Here is a 17,061-nt window from a genome sequence, read left to right as displayed (position 1 = left end):
ACGCATCGCGCAGGAGTTATACACGCGCGCACGAGAGGACGTGTAGAGGTAGTGTTACCTTGACCTTGATTTCCTTTAATGAGACGCTTTATCTCAGCTGTCTCGTTCCTCAGTTCCGCGTTTTCTTTTTCTCGCGCCTGTAGCTGCGCTTTTAGTTCTTTCTCTCTGGCAGCATAATGTTGGGGGAAGGCCGTGACCGGCCAGCTCACCTTTTTATTCGAACGACTCGAGCTTCTTCCCAGGCTCGAGCTTCTGCTTCTCCCGCTGCTGTCCCCGCAGGGTAGTGGCGGGAAGGAGCTTGAACGGTCTCGGGACTTGTTGCTGCTGCCCCCACTGGATCAGCAAAATGTGATGAGGACGACGATCGGGTTCTGTATCGCAACTGGCGGCATGTGCCATCGTTTTAGAGCTCAGCTCTTTGGCGCCCGTTCCTGCGTTTCGCGTCGTCGCCGTTGTCCCTCGTAACCAGCTCCACAGCCGAGGCAGCGCGCTGCTCTAGCTGCGCGCGCTTCTGGCGCCGTCTCCCGTACGCCCAAGCCGGAACGCATAGTCGGCACCCTTTGCCACTGCGTGTGTCCCCCTCACCCCTGCCCTCCCCCTGCCTTTTTCCTCCGTGGCGGCGACCACGCGATAACGCGCGGTGTTCTCCGGTTGCCGAAGCGCCGGCTCGGCATTAGCGGATCACGGTGCGTGCATCCCAAACCGAAGATATTAGGGCAAACGAGAAAGAGAAGATCGACGCAATTATTCGGCGTTGCGTCAAGAGGGCGCTGGGCGTACCTATCTCCACCTCTACAGACCGCCTGTTGGAAATGGGGGTGCATAATACTTGGATTGAACTCGCCGAGGCGGTGCGAATCGCCCAGCTCGAAAGACTGAGTACAACGAATACGGGCCGGACCATCTTAGAGTGGGTCGGCCGAAAAGTAGATAGGGGCATATGCGACAAGGTCGCCCTACCGCCACAATGTCGCGAGAATATCATCGTTCCCCCCCCCCTCCCCCGCAACATGCACCCAGAACATCACAGGAAAAGACGGGAGAAGAGGACGGAGGCGCTGGTTAAAAGGGCCGGGAATTTCAGGGCAAATGAGGTTGCCTACGTGGACGCAGCGAGTGGCAGGTCGGGGGCGGCGGTCGCCTCAGTAGTCGACGGCCGAGGTGCACCAGTCGCCGCCGCCTCCATTAGGAGTAGAAACATAGATACGGCCGAGGAGGTCGCAATAGCGCTTGCTTGCGCCGGAACCAAGGCTAGTTTGATTCTTAGTGACAGCAAAACAGCAATCTGCAACATCGGAAAGAGCAGGGTCTCGCCAGAAACGGCTCGAATTCTGTCCGCAGCCAAAATTGATCGCAAGATCACCTTAATTTGGGTCCCAGCACACACATCCGTCCCCGGTAACGAGGCGGCTCACATGTTAGCCCGAGATCTCTACTTCCGGGTAACTGTAGAACCACCCAACCCCCGGGGGATGGACGAACGTTTGCAAACGTACGCGGAAATCGCCGTGCACTACAGGTTAGGCAGGCGTCTAATGCCACCACCAGATCCAAACTTAACCAATACAGAGGCCATCGCCTGGCGACGATTACAGGCCGGAAATTTCGTTAACCCTGTCTGGTTATTTCAAACCACGTTAGATGATAAAAAGGTGAGAAATGTAAGACCTGCGGAGCGAGGGGGACCCTCGATCATATAATTTGGCAATTCCCTGGATCCCCGGGTGCTGAGGACAATATTAAGAGTAGAGAAGCCTGGGAGGCCCTTCTGCGAAGCGAGCCCACGAAACACAAAAAGCGCTAATAGACGTCTAAAAAAAGTCTCGGAAAAAAAAGCTTGACATCTAGAAGAAGTTTCATCTAAGCAGTGTTTTAGACTTAGACGTTTACTAGCCCTCTATTAGCTCTGCTAACGCTACGCTTGTATACGGCTAGAAAACTTCTGAGGTAGAACTTTTCTAGAATTTTTTTAGACGTTCCTTTTTTTTTCCGAAATGGGTGCCTGTAATATCTTACGCATTTCAAGACTGATTTTTAGTGCTGCCTTTAAACCCTCTAAATCTTTAAAAATGTTACAGTTCATTTTTCTGGTATACACTCAAAAATGAACTCAAAGCTGATTTGCAATGACCCGGACAATAAGCCCACATTACAAGGGATGTATGGCTGTAGTAATGAGCCATAAATGCATGTGCTAGCACACTTTTCAGTCACTGCGTTACTCTTTATTTAATCCAGTGCATACAACCACACAATAAAAGAAAGGGACCAGGAAATTAATGTTAGAAGCCATGGAGGAGGTAGCTTCACTGGTTTGGCTGACATTACAATGGTAAGCACTTGGATGGCGGGAAAGTGTCGAGCAGCAACCAATTGTTAAATCAAAAATTCATTTGGCCCCAGGCCTTGTTCACAACGGATGCGTTGACGATCAAGTTGCTGTGATGTGGACGGCAATGAAGAGCTCGCTGGGTGTTCCAAACATCGCTTTTCTTGCAAGGAGGATACCAACTAGACGGTAACAAGGGGAAGTCAAATCCAGCTCTGTTCAGCAGCCTGCAGAAGTGAAAAATTAATATTAGAGTAACCAAAAGCACAGTCAGTCAGGTGCATGTAGAATGGCCAATGAGGAGTCGGAAGCAAGTAAGACCAGGAAATGGCAAGGAGTGACAGCACAGGCAATAAAATAAGCTAACCAAAAACATATATGCATATGATGTCATTGCAAGCGGCATTTCAGCAGAGTGCTACGGCTCACCATAAACTCAAGAAGTCAATCACTGTGGAGGCCTTTAACAGAAGCAAAATTCAAACAGCGTGCATGGACACTGAAAGCCAAGCAGTCAATAGCAAGTGCACTGCCTTACTGTGATGCACACTGTACTCATAGAACCTCCTAAGCTGCATCTTGCAAACAGGCTTTCTCTTACCTGCAAGATGTGGCTGAATCAAAAGTGGTTGATGTTTGACATCTTGCACCATCGCATGAAAACATAGCAGAGATGCTGCTGTCCTGGTAATGCCTGCATCACTTCAGTATACACCAGAGATGTGTTAAATCTTGGACCTTAACTTGACAGCCACACAGGGCACATCTGAAAGATAAGACAAGTAAAAGTGCATGTGTATAAGGTTCCTAACACTGCATTGCCAAAGAAGCCCTTTCTAATCTGTACGCCGCGGTGGCTCAGAGGTTATGGTGCTCGGCTGCTGACCCGAAAGACGCGGGTTCGATCCCGGCCGCGGCGGCTGAATTTCTTTGGAGGAGAAATTCTAGAGGCCCGTGTACTGTGCGATGTCAGTGCACGTTAAAGAACCCCAGGTGGTCGAAATTTCCGGAGCCCTCCACTACGGCGTCTCTCATAGCCTTAGTCGCTTTGAGACGTTAAACCCCATAAACCAAACCAATCTGTACGATGAAGCTCAAACAGTGGGCAAGAGATTACTTACACCACTGCACAAGAAGCATTAGTCCAGGTTCCCACCTCAGAACTGAAACAATCTCCAGGCCAAGTCGTCTGAACAACCAAGTACAAGGTCCCAACAAACACAAAACCTCCTCAAAATCTCCCAAAAATGACCCATCGGGACATTTGGAATCTCCCCAGGAGGTGCTCATTTTTCCCGAACACATCTAAAAAACGTCCCCACAACTAGCAATGTCCAAAAAGTTGTGCGTCCCATGAAAAGCCCCAAAAGGTTAATGCTCGATTTCTCGGCTCTGGTTCAATAAAATTATTCCTCATTTTTCGTGCAGCCTGCAGGCATCCAAGCGCACATATGTGCCAAATTTCAGGTGCATACTTACGTTACAGGTGGTGTAATCCACCTTTCCACTCGTCTGAATGCGTGCTGGCTCGGCCGTTCTGCACTTATCCGTTTACGTGAAACGTCCTAGCATTTTGCACACAAAGGAAATATGAACTCAAAAAGTCACCCGATTTGGCTCATATAAGGGCAAATAGCAGCGCCATACAAAAGTAATTTCAGTTTACTAGGTGTGCTCTTAGCACGAATTGCATCCTGTCGTCCATGCCGGCGACCGCACCATACACCACCACAATCAAAATGCATTCATGTTTCAGTCAAAGAAAAACAATACAGACCGAATTGAAAGTCCGTGCCGAAAAACTTACGTTCAACGGCGCACATCTGAATGAATACAAACAGCAAACGCAAACGTATGCACCATTTAATACACAGTGTACATAACACTACGGCGCCATGCATATGATGGCCACTTTTTTCTCCAGCCCTGAGAAATCAGCAATATGAAGCAAGTAAAACAGAATAGGCTGAAAGTTGATGCACCTTAAACGAGCATTCTAAGGGCTTCAAAAGCAGATATGCACATGCAAAAGCAAACGTATGTAAAGAGCAACTTCGGTGACAAAAGAAAAGACGAGACGGGCGTACGCTGCAGACACGCAGTTTCAGGTCACGGATTTTCTTCAAGTTGAAACCCCCCTCACGCTTAGAGACTCGGAGCAAGCTTCAGCGACGTGTTATCAAAACAGAAAAAAAATATTAGTTCTACTAGGCGAAAATAAAAAAAAAATCCGAAAAGGGCCTGCAGTATGCTTAAATAAATAAATTAAATAAATAATTAAAATAAACCAACATACCTTGACGACGTTGCCTACGGAAACCCAGGGATGAAATACAAGGCTGCAACAGCTGAAACCATAAATTAAACGCAGGCTTCTGTCCTGCGCCTTCTCACAGCACAGCGAGCGCTCAAACTACGCGTTACACCCTCGTAACGATCCTGGGAGTTTTATTTTCTTGTGACTAAGTGTGGGGATAAGACTGCTTGGAGCCAGGCGGGAAGGTGAACGTGCTCAGGTACGTGCGGTGGCGCGCTGCATCCATGGTGCGGCAGACCGCGCATGCGGCACAGTCCAGCGTGGGAGTCGAGATCAAGGCACGATTAATCCAGTGGGAGAGAGTCAATATAACCACGCGAACACTGCACAAACTATACCGCTGCGGCAGGATGGCTGCGCGGTGCCGAAGTTGGTAGAGCAGGTTAATCCATGGACACTCGCAGAAAGAGAGTGGTGGGTCTCGGAAGGTCCTTCCCGCCTCAGACCGTAGTAGACGGCCACGCTGCCATCACCAACGTGCTGCAGTCGTCGGAGGCGCTGAGGAATGCAGGGTGCGTGCGAGGAGTCACCTATTACCACGAACTCCGCTGCCACGAAGGCCGCCGCCTCGAACAGCGGCATCAGTAGGGCCGTGGAGCTGCGCAAAGGACTTGTGATGCGCAGCCGCGGCATCAGTTCCAAAAGGAATGGTGTGGGCACGCCGAGGTGCGCGGGAAAACTTCCGTGAATCCGTAGCTACGAAGTCCACGACAGCCCAGTTGGCGCAGTCACGAGAGCAAGAACTGCCGCGCGCTGGGGCTTGTGCTCGAACGTCTGGGGCAGCGCGAATAAGCGTGCGCAAAATGGCGTCCGTCCAGCGAGGAAGCCGGGCGAGCGACGGGAGGCCATTACCGCACTTCTGCTAGACAGCGGCGCAGCGAGGAGTGCCGATAGTCGGAGACGCCTGGAGGGACCACCACACAATTTTGAAGTTGGGCGCAAGCTGGGAAAACGCTAGAAGACGGGAAAGATGTTGACCGCCGCTGCCGGCGGCGCGATGAAAATGCAGACCGCCGCCGCCTGCCTGCAGCACGGAGCCGACGGCCCACGTGCGAGAAACGCAGAGATGCGGGGTTAACCGCTTCCTTCGGCTGTTCTAATGAAACTGCCGTTTCATCTCTCAAAACGTCGAGTGCAAGAGCAAAACCTTCTCTCCCCGCAGCTTGTGGCGCGAAGGAGAGAGAAAAGAGAGCGCGAGCAGTCGATTTTTATTTCTTGTTGAAAATCATTGGTCCCAAAACGTTATGCCCAGTTACATTTCTGGGATGAAAATGCATTAACTCGCTTTTGTTGCTGCTTAACACTCCAGAAAAAACGTTTCTAGACCTTTAGTGGGAGCACTGCCTTTTTGCTTGTGTTTCTATGTCGTGCCTCTATGGTCTGGAAACGTTTGATAAACGTTGTACTGGGACTGGGACATTCCATCCTTTTTTGGAGTTTCTGAGGAGGTTTTGTGTTTGTTGGGGTGCTGCTATTAATTTGCGTGAAACTAGACCAGGTCCTTGCTCCTCCGGCCAACAGTTGGAGTTCTAAAGGACAAACAAATAATGGGGCTTGTGGAATGAACATTAGCAAAGAGCCTAGACCTATACAAGAAATCATGAAGTGAAAGAAAGGGTGTCAGCTGCAAAGTGTGCTTACCAAAACTTGAGAAGTTGAGCAGGCAAGGAGGTCCCCTGAAAACCACTGTTGAACAGCCTGTACCCAAAACGAAATGTACACAGTGAAGTAGGGACAACGCCAGCTGTGCACGGTGCAATGGTTTTCCAAAAAATAAAAGCTGCCATGCCTGCAAAGAGCCGTAGTACTTCACTGCACTGTCAAACAGCCTGCACACATACAGAGCAGCACCACTGAGTAAACTACCTTTGTGCCGGGGCTCTCAATCGCAATGAAATAAAAGCTTGACGCAGTTAAGGTAACCAACGCCTTTTTAACGCGAGTTTCACTGACGGCAATCACAGCGAGGAGAATTGGAGCACACAGGTGGCCAGATGAGAGTCCTTGGCAAGAATAAAACCGTGTAGGAAAAAATTCGCGCCTTACCAACGTACGCTTAAACAAAGCTGGTTGGTTTGAAGCTTTGTCACGTTCACCTTGTCATCGCCTTGGTAAAAAAGCAACTCGCATGCGAGAGCAGCCTAGCTGTATCCACTTAACAAAAGCTCAAATACATGCAAATGCCCTGTTTTAATATATTCAACGCTGCACTTTGGTATGTAAAACACTGGCTGATACTGTTTTTGTGTTTCGTAAACCAAAGGTTAAATCAGGCGCGTTAGTGGCTTAGCCGGCAAAGCCGACGCTTTCACCACAGAAGAGAAATGGAAGGTTACTTACTTTTGCGGAAAACCAGGCTCACATCTCAGTGCAACACTGGTAGTAAACGATACCGCAGAAAAAGGGGAAAATGCAAACTGCAGCGGCGTGCCAGCCAGCGCGGAAAAAAAGTGCGCAGCGAAACGTACTACAACGTGCGCAGCATCCGCTTCGCGCGCGTAGCTATCGCTAGCCTCTGCAACGCCAAATGAAGTACTAAATTTCTAAACGTAAAAATAAACAAATCATCAAAGAACCAAAAAACAAATTGAATCTAATACTTTCATGTAAAACTAAGCACTTGAAGCTTCCATTTTTTTCTGCTTTAAACGGTTAAAACCACTTTGGCAAACTATCCCGCATCGCCACCGTGCGGAGCGACACTAAGTAGCAAGCTGCGGCGTGACTCAAGAAAGATTGCCTCCAAGCATGGAGGAAGGAAAGAACTCCATGCCTCCATGCCTCCATGGAGGCATGGAGAACCATGCCTCCAAGATACGCCGCCACGAAAAGATAGCGCGCGGGTGATCTGCGCGATAAATCGCGCGAGCGAGCTCGGCGAAGGCGGCGGGAAGGCGGCGAAGGCAGCGTGCGCTGCGCCTGTCAATCCGCATGCTGCCGCCAGCTAGCCGAGGCGTAACAAAGGCGTTCGCAACATGCAGCAAATTTTTTCACTCGCGTAACTACCGTCGGCTTTCAGGGCCATTATATGTTACGTGAATCCTTTCTTACGAGTGGCGGGTTAGCTGCACTCGATGTGGAACGTGATTCGGGCTCCGTAGGAGAAACCGCGCTTTCTGTGTTCGAATACAAAGAGCGGTCTTTGCACCGGCGCGCCTGCTCTTCGAAACGTCAAGCAGGAGAGCCATCTAATTTATGTGCCGTGATTTACAGCATGTTTAATCCACGGTGGCAACTCTCTGCTGATTGCTGGCGCATCTCCTTGACGTGGTCTCAAGTTCCACGTGTTAGAATCAAGTCTAGAAAACATCTGACTACAGATGTTTCACAGAAGTTTCACAGCAAACGTCCGACTGCAGATGTTTAAGAGACGTCGCAGAGGAAACTTCTTCTTGTCGACATCTATGAGACGTTTGAACACAGCGCAAGACGTTTGTAGTCATTTGAAGCTGTTCCGAGACGTTCGTAAGACGTTTTGTGTTTCGTGGGAGGTCCCCGCCGACCAGGAACGAGCTGTCCGCCTGGCGGCTGAAGCCGCGAAGAGACAATGTATCTTCGCCAGTCTTTAGTCGCGGAGGTGCCGTCCCCCGTCCCCTAGGCCTGCGTGCCAGGGACGGGGAGTCAAACACGAAGTAATCCTGGACCACCTCAGTAACACCAACTGTGGCCACAAAACATTCAACTACATAAAACAATTTCTTACAGACCGTCAAGCCTACATACGCATACAAGATGCGGAACACGGGCCATACACCATCGGCTCGAGGGCAACACCTCAAGGCGCGGTCCTGTCTCCCCTCCTCTTCAATTTGGCAATGCTTCATCTTCCCTCCAAATTGTCCTCTTTGCCCGGGATACATCACGCTCTTTATGCGGATGACATTACAATCTGGGCCACGCAAGGTAACCTGGGCCACATGGAATCCTGCCTGCAAGCAGCGGCGACCCTAGTCCACGACTACGCGGCCTACTGCGGACTCCAGTGCGCCCCGTCTAAATCAGAATTTGTGCACATACGTCCCTCCCCTCGGGACACAACACCGCTTTGCATCAGTCTCCCCTCGGGACCGATCCGGGAGTCCAAGGAGATCCGCGTCCTTGGTCTCTTCATACACCATCAACGCAGAGTCGACACCACCCTAGCCAAACTTCGCACGGTGGGAGACCAGGTGGGCCGCATGGTCCGCCGGGTCTCCAACAAGCGGGGCGGATTACGAAGCAAGGATGCACTGCGGCTTGCCCATGCTTTCGTAACGAGTAGAATCCTCTACTCAACCCCCTACTTGCACCTGCGCAAACATGATGATGACCAACTGGAGGTCATCCACCGGAAAGTCATCAAGCGGGCTCTCGACCTCCCGGTCACCACGTCCAACCAGCGACTTCTGGCCTTGGGCGTGGTAACCACATTCCGGGAGCTTCGAGAAGCCCACTTAGTCAACCAATACACGCGTCTTGCACAGACCACGTCCGGTCGCCGCCTCTTGGACCGGCTACACATTAAACATGACTACCATATTGAGGAAAGGGAGAGAGTGCCAGAACACTGGAGACGCGCCCTCCAGGTCCGACCCCTTTTTTTTTTTCAATACAGAAATAAATGCAAGGATAAGAACAAAAAGCTGCTTCTCGAGCAGCTTGACAACGGTTCTTACCCCTTGTTTTCTCTTGGCAACGGATAACAGCAGAAATAATACAAAGCTGCGATTAAAATTGTACGAAGATAAGAGCATGTAGTATACATAGAAACTGTAAACACAAAATATATAGTAAACACAAAATACATAATATGCATAGTAATTCCAAACAAAAATGCTGCATATTAGTAAAAAGTAATAATACTGGTTCAATGTAACTGATAGACATGGATTCAATAAGACGAATACTAATACTTAATCACCAATATTTTGCACACTGAAGAACATCTAACGGCGAAATTGATATATGGCTATACAGGACTAAAAACATTTCCTGCTACATTTGCAGGCATAGAAGCACAGACCACAGTTTTACCACAGACAGTGTAATGCAGCCACCATTAAAAATACGTGCACAAAAGGCTGCAATAATAAAACAAGATTTCAAAACATTGACGTTACCTCCCTAAATTGTGAGTGAACAAACATTTAAGGTGTTGTTTCGATAGTGTGTGGATGTCCGTGTTTGAATTATGATAGTTGTTAAGTAAAGTAGGCATAATGTATTGTAGTCTGTTGTGACCATGATTCGTGCGGGAAAACGGCACCAACCATACTTCTCTTGTTCTTATATTGTACGGCACCTCGGGTGGTTTTGTTAAATTGCATAATCGTAGAAAAGGCATCCGATTAAATTTCAAGGAATATTTGTATTTTAATAGGGCATTCAGCTCGTACATATGTGTCACAGGAACAACACCAAGTAAGGGGAACAGGTCACTTGTGTGAGCGTCGTATGGAACATCTGCTATGTGACGGAGAGCTCTTTTTTGTAAAAGAAGGAGTTTGTTGATGTTCGTTAGTGATGTAGTTCCCCATACAAGATTACAATAGTTTAGGGGAGGATTGAAAATAGCATTATAAAGTAGCAGCTTTATTTTGAGTGGAAGAACTTGTCTAAATCGGCAAAGTATCCCGCAAGCCCTGGCCAGACATTTAATCACACAGCCTACATGGATATCCCAGATCAAGTTCTCGTGAAAGGTGACACCGAGCGTTTTCACTTCCTTTGTTATTTCTATCTTCTCAGATCCTAAATAGAGATTAAGATTACGGTCAACAAATTTTTGTGATGGCGAGAAAATGACAGCCTTTGTTTTTTTATTGTTTATTGCTAAAGAATTAATTTTGCTCCATTCTGACAATTTATTCAGGGTAATATTTCCAAATTTCTCGAGTTCCGTCGTATCGTCACATTGAATGAAAAAGCTCGTGTCATCTGCATAAATTACCAAAGAGGCTTCTGGGGATACCCGTGTTATATCATTAATGTATATATTGAAGAGTACCGGTCCGAGGACACTGCCCTGTGGTACTCCGCATGCTATGCTTCGTAATGTGGACTGCTCTTCTCCGATAGAAACGCATTGTTTTCTGTTTTCTAAATAAGATCTTAGGAGAGCAAGGACAATGCCACGAAAACCGTAGTGCTCTAATTTAGCGAAAAGAGTTTGATGATTAATTTTGTCGAAAGCCTTTGAAAAGTCAACGTAAACACCTAATGTTATTTTTCTTTCTTCGAATCCTTTGATAATGAAATCTTTTTGGGTTAGAAGAGCCAGTTCCGTAGACATATTTTGGCGGAAACCAAACTGGCGCTCCGACAAAACATTATGCTTATTACAAAATGACATAATCCTTTTGCAGATGACTTTTTCAAATCCCTTTGAGATAACTGGCAGCACCGAAACTGGGCGGTAGTTCGAAAGCTCATTTTTGTTTCCAGATTTGTACAGGACAGTCACTTTAGCCCTCTGCATGTTCAATGGAAAGACACCAGTGGCTAGACACACATTGAAAATATGGGCAATAACGTCTACCAGGAGGTCGACAACAAACTTAATAGGCCTGATTTCCAGCCCGTCTATATCTCGTGCTTTGCTGTTTTTGCAGGACATAAAAACTGAGTGAATTTCCTGTGGTGTAATAGGTTCAAAAAAAGCAGAGTTTGCATTAGGTGCACCTAAAAAGAGTTTTGCATGTTCATTATAGTTGCTATTTGCAAGAGTTGTGAAGTGTTCGTTAAAATGAGATGCTAATTGCGTACCAGTTAATTGCTGATCGTTGATTGTGATTTTCAGACTATCATTCTGTTTTGTGCCTGGTTTCAATAAATGATTTATTTCACGCCACATGAGGTCACTGCGGCCAGATGCCTCATTAAAAACATGTTCGTAGTAATCTTTCTTAGATTTCCGCAAGAACTTCGTCACTTTATTTCTGTATTTTTTAAAAGCAGAAAAGTCTGCAGGATTTCGAGTTTTCACGAAATGAAAGTACATTTCATCTTTTTCGCGTATCATTTCGAGGCACTCATCTGTGAGCCATGGCTTGCGAATTTTTTTTGAACTCTTTACTCTTTTCACATGAAAACAACTATCGTAAACATTCTTAAGGACAGTCATAAACGTGTCATATGCTAGATTTCCATCTGTGCATTCATATACAGAGGTCCAGTTTGTGCATTCCACCCGACTTCGAAAAAGATTGAGAGTTTTCAGGTTAATATTTCGTGTAAGAAAAGACATTGGGGGATTGGCACAGTTTTTCAAAACACCATTTTATTTGCAGATCAGATAAATTGGCAAATGATCACTTAGCTGTGCAGCAACGACACCTGATTTGGCGCACTCCGTTGTTTTGTTTGTGATAAGCAAGTCAAGAAGACTTTCAGAACAGGAGGTGATGCGTGTGGGTTCTGTTATGACGTTACTGCAGTGAAAGGAATCTAGAAGTGTTTGAAACTCATGGGAGCTGGAAGTATCTTCAAGAAAATTTATGTTACAGTCGCCACCAATAATGAGATTCAATTGATTGGAACATGTAAAGCTTAATAACTTATCTAGAAACGTGAAAAAGAGGTCAGGTTTACCGTCCGGTGGGCGGTATATAACGGAAAAAACTGTGTTTTGGCTTTGTAGTGTTAACACTTCATAATCAGCTGTCATAGCAGAGAATTCGGAGAGCATATTGCAAGTAAGGCGGTTGGAGACAAGTTGCAGTACGCCGCCACCTCGGCGTCGGCATCTGTTTAAGTAGAAGCTGTTGAAGCCATCCATGCTAAGTACGTCTTCTTGTGAAGTGTACCAGGTTTCTGTTACCATGATGACGTCAAATTTGAAACTAAAGCTGTCAAAGAAAGCTGTCAGTTCGTCATTCTTATTTTTTGCAGACTGCGCATTGCAGTGCAAAAAACTAAGATAGCCATTTTTGTTTGGGAGTGTGACATCGCGTGTTGCGGTCATCGCGAAAATCGGTAAGATAAGCTAGCACATTTGAGGGTGGCACTTCAAGATATCTTTGCTAAGTCAGCTTCGCATGCGATTGGGACGACAGTGGAAGTTTCTGTTTTCCGCGCAAAAATCTTTCCGCCCTTCGACCAGGCAAATTTCCAGCCCATTTCCTTTTTCTTTCTGATAGTTTCTCCGAGCAGTTTTTTCAGTTGCGGGCACAGGTGCTCATTTACAAACACTGATTGGGTGGGGGAAAATCCCAAGTCTTCAGTCGTGAACCTCGTCTTTTTTGCCTTCTCGACAACCGCATCCCGTTTTGCTCTGCGGTTGAAAGCCACAACAATGTTTTGGCCCTCAGATGGATTCCATGCACGTACGCGATGGCATGCCTCAACATCCTCCTGCGTTATTGGCTCACCAAGAGTGTCGCCAACTTTGCCAATTATATCAATCAAGTTTTCATTTTTGTTTAGTGGTATTCCCTTGATTTCTATATTTCTGTTCCTTGAATACTGGTCTTGGGCAGTGATCTTCAAAGCATTTTCTTGCACTTGTTTTTTCAGAGCTTCAATTTCTTGCATCAGTAACTTGTTAGACGCTTGTAGCTCAGAGTTTTCCCTCTTCACATCACTACACTCGGTCTTGAGGGTTTCAAACTCGTCGTTTATAAATTCCAGGCTACTTTTCAGCTCCCTAATTTCTTTCCGAAGTTCGCGCTTGAAACTTTCTATCTCGGTCCCCATACCCAAAATCGGAAACTGATTGAAAAAAGGTATTAAAAAAAGCAAATGAAAGCAGCACCATACAACATAAAGATCAGTAGGCAGCAGTAGGCAGTGGTGGCAGAAGTAAACAACAAAAATCGGCAAGTCAACAGTAAAAAGTAAAAACACACTGGCAGCGGATTTGCAGCAGAGGGGGTAAAAAGAAAAGCGACAACTGCTCGCAATGTGCCAAAAACAATACTACCAACCTGTAAAAAGGTAGAAACAGACGAGGAATCAGGCCACGTCCCTCCGTCGCTGCCACCGCTGCCAGAAATCGCAACATCGCAACATGTCCAGAGAAGACCATAGCGGTCGTCGCCAGGCGCGCGCGGAAGCGTTGGCGCGATACTATGGTAACCAACAACATATGTGTATTACGTGGACGTTGCCGGCCCACACCACGGGGTGTGGTACACGGCCGCAGTCGTACACAACACAAACACAGTTAACGGGCTCACTGTCAAAGCCTACAGCGCAACACACGCGGAGGAGATTGCCATTGCTCTGGCTCTCACTACTCCAAAGTCGAAACACATCATCACCGACTCGCGAGGGGCCTGTCGGAACTATGAGTTGGGCTGGCCTCCCCCGCTTGCCTGGCGCATATTGGAATATAGCTGCCGATGCGATGATCCAACTCCACGCAACCTGATTTGGGCCCCCGGTCACCAGGGCCTACAGGGAAACGAACAGGCCGATCAGGCCGCCCGCGCACTCTCTCCCCGGGCTATCTCCCTGTCCTTGGAAGCCTACTCCCAATCAGACAATCTGGCCCTTACATTCAAACACATCACCGATTATTACGAGGAGGAGCATCGGCGTTACCCGGCCCCTTGTAAGGGACTGGATCGCGCTGACGAGCGCCTCCTCATCAAAATTCTTACTAACACTGTACTGTGCCCGGCGGTACTTAAACATTTCAACGCATCCTTTGATGGCACGTGCCAGTTCTGTGGGGAGGTGGCTGACACCTTCCACATGGTTTGGGCGTGTCAATCCAACCCATCTATCCCCCCCAACCCCACCAGAGAGGACTGGGAAGCGGCCCTGCTCGGCTGTCAGGACCTAAAGACCCAAAAGGCCTTGGTTCACCGGACGCGGCCGCGTTGCTTGCCAATGGGGCACCGGAATAGGGGTTCCACCTATTGTTAGGGGAAAGGGCCAATAGGGCCTACCCCAATCACCTCTCTGTAAAAATTTATTGCACTATAAATGTTTTTCACCACCACCAAACGTAATCTGGGCTCCTGGCCACCAGGGTCTACGAGGCAAATTCGCTCCGGCGCCTGCAGACAGGAACTCTTCTCTGTCCTGCCATCGCCAAACACTTTGATCGGAACGTAGATGGTGGTGAAAACTGTTAATAAACAAAAGGAGAGTTTGCAGACCAAAAATGGTCCTTTACATAGGTGGAGTCTGTATCGTAATCTGTATCTAATCTGCTCAGCATGCAGCGCGCTCTGTGTTCATGGCAAGATACGCCCCCATGTGATAAGGGCGTTACCCGCATGTTCACATCGTGTATAAAACCAGTGCTGAATAAACGCGGGGGCTCACTTTGGCCCAGCAAGTGACACGCGACGTGTCGTCGTCTGTTCCACTCGATGCATGGTGACAGAAGTGGTTAGCATGGCAATGCACTTCCTGCACGACGCGTGAAGACCAGCGACCCTGTGGCGGAAAATGGATTTCCTCAAAGCACCGGAGCCGCTCCTTACAACAGGCGACCTTCGCAAGAACTGGCAGCTCTTCAAACAAAGGTTTGAAATTTTCCTCACGGCGTCAGAGGTCGCAGAAAATCCTCGGACTGAGTCCAAGAAGACAGCGTTGCTTTTGAGCGTCGCGGGCGCAGAGGCCATTGAAGTCTAACACCTTCACGTTTGCAGAAGGCGAGAAGAACGACGACTATGCCACAGTGGTGAAAAAATTTGATGAGTATTGCATTGCACAGACCAATGAGGTTCACGAGCGGTACATATTCAGGAGAAGAATCCAAGCTGCTGGCGAACCAGTGGAGCATTTCTTACGAGACCTGAAGAATCAAGCACGTGCTTGCAACTTTGGCGCTTTGGCGGAATCGATGGTGAGGGACCAAATTGTGTTCGGGATAAATGACGACACGGTACGTGAAAAACTCCTCAGGGACAACAACTTGACCCTGCAGAAAGCAGAACAAGCCTGTAAAGCAGCTGAAGCATCAGCAACTCACAAGGAAATGTGGAACCAGGAACACCAAGTGCATCCTATCAGCAGGACTAGCACGAGCCGCGAAAGCCGAGAACAGACACGTTATGACTGCCGAAACTGCGGCGGAAAACACTCCCCAAGAAGGTGCCCTGCTTTTGGGAAAACGTGCCGTAGATGTCAGCGGAAAAACCACTTTGCCAGATGTTGTAAAGCGACGGCAGTCGTTGGCGAGTTGCAAAGCGGCCAAGACGATTTCGACATTCTCGACGTATCCGCAAGGAACGTGTCCGGCAAGCATGACTGGACGGTGGAAGTCCAAATCAAGAACATGGCAGTTCAGTTAAAGGTTGACACTGGATCGCAGGCAAATTTGTTGCCTTATGGATTATACGCCAAAATGAACCCACAGCCGCCCCTGTACCCCAGCAGTGCGATTTTACGCTCCTACGGCGGAGATGTAATCAAACACATTGGCGTCATGCGGGCCGAAGTCTCTTTAAATGGTTGCATTGCCATGCTGAGCTTTTTCGTGGCACGAAAGGGGCGCCAAGCAATCCTAGGACTTGAGGCGAGTGAACGCCTGGGACTGATTTCACGCGTAAACAGCGTGTCGCAAAACAGCTCTGAAGAAGTGGTTGCCAGCTTTCGTCACCTTTTCACTGGCACCGGCTGCGTCAAACGAGTATACCACATGGTGCTTCGCAAGGACGCCACGCCAGTGGTTCAGAGACCTCGTCGAGTACCACTGGCTTTAGAGGAGCCACTTCGGGACGAATTGTCACGTATGGAACAAGCCGGAATAATTGCAAAAGTCACTGAGCCAACAGACTGGGTAAGTCCCCTTGTTATCGTACGAAAGAAAGACGGGAAGCTGCGAGTCTGCATGGACCCCAGGAAAATAAATGAGTGCCTCAAGCGCGAGCACTACGCGATGCCGAGGCGGGAAGACATAGAGGCCGAGCTGGCCGGCGCAAGAGTATTCTCTCGCCTAGATGCAAACGCAGGGTTTCACCAAATTCCCTTAGATGACGAGACGTCTAGGATATGCACTTTTGCGACACCCTTCGGCCGCTATCGATTTTTGCGACTGCCTTTCGGAATATCATCAGCGTCCGAAGTATTTCAGCAAACCCTAAGTGAAATTTTTGACGCGCTTCCTGGCGTTAGAGTGTATGTCGATGACATACTTGTGTGGGGCAATTCCCAACAAGAGCATGACCAACGTCTCAGATCAGCACTAGAAGCGGCAGAACGTGCGGGCCTTACGTTCAATCCAGCAAAGTGCGAGTTTGGCGTTCAACGAATTGAATTCCTGGGCGACGTGATAAACGAAGAAGGAATCCGTCCAAATGCATCCCATGTCGAGTGCATGTTGCAGATGCCACCCCCTAATGATAAACTAGCCGTTCAACGCATGCTGGGTGTCGTGAATTATTTCGGAAAGTTTTTGCCAGCACTAGCAGAAAGGACAACGCTTCTCAGAAGCTTGCTAAAAAAAGATACTGTTTTCGAATGGTCGGCAAATCACGAA

The 17,061-nt window shown here is 48.2% G+C and overlaps 1 long non-coding RNA gene across 1 annotated transcript; it reads right to left on the bottom strand.

Annotated features, from left to right (window-relative positions):
• Nucleotides 1-1,785: 1,785 nt before the first annotated feature.
• On the bottom strand, nucleotides 1,786-6,690 carry LOC149345281 (uncharacterized). Its single transcript, XR_016283268.1, has 3 exons — nucleotides 6,288-6,690; nucleotides 2,931-3,095; nucleotides 1,786-2,556 (listed from the first exon to the last, which is right to left on the bottom strand). It is a non-coding gene; the product is annotated as an uncharacterized LOC149345281 (long non-coding RNA).
• Nucleotides 6,691-17,061: the final 10,371 nt, after the last annotated feature.

Source organism: Amblyomma mixtum, chromosome 5, assembly GCF_055824585.1.
Source record: "Amblyomma mixtum isolate Tamu chromosome 5, ASM5582458v1, whole genome shotgun sequence".
Lineage (NCBI taxonomy): Eukaryota > Metazoa > Arthropoda > Arachnida > Ixodida > Ixodidae > Amblyomma > Amblyomma mixtum.
The sequence above is the reverse complement of the archived record's forward strand: the minus strand, read 5'-3'. Positions and strand labels throughout refer to the sequence as shown.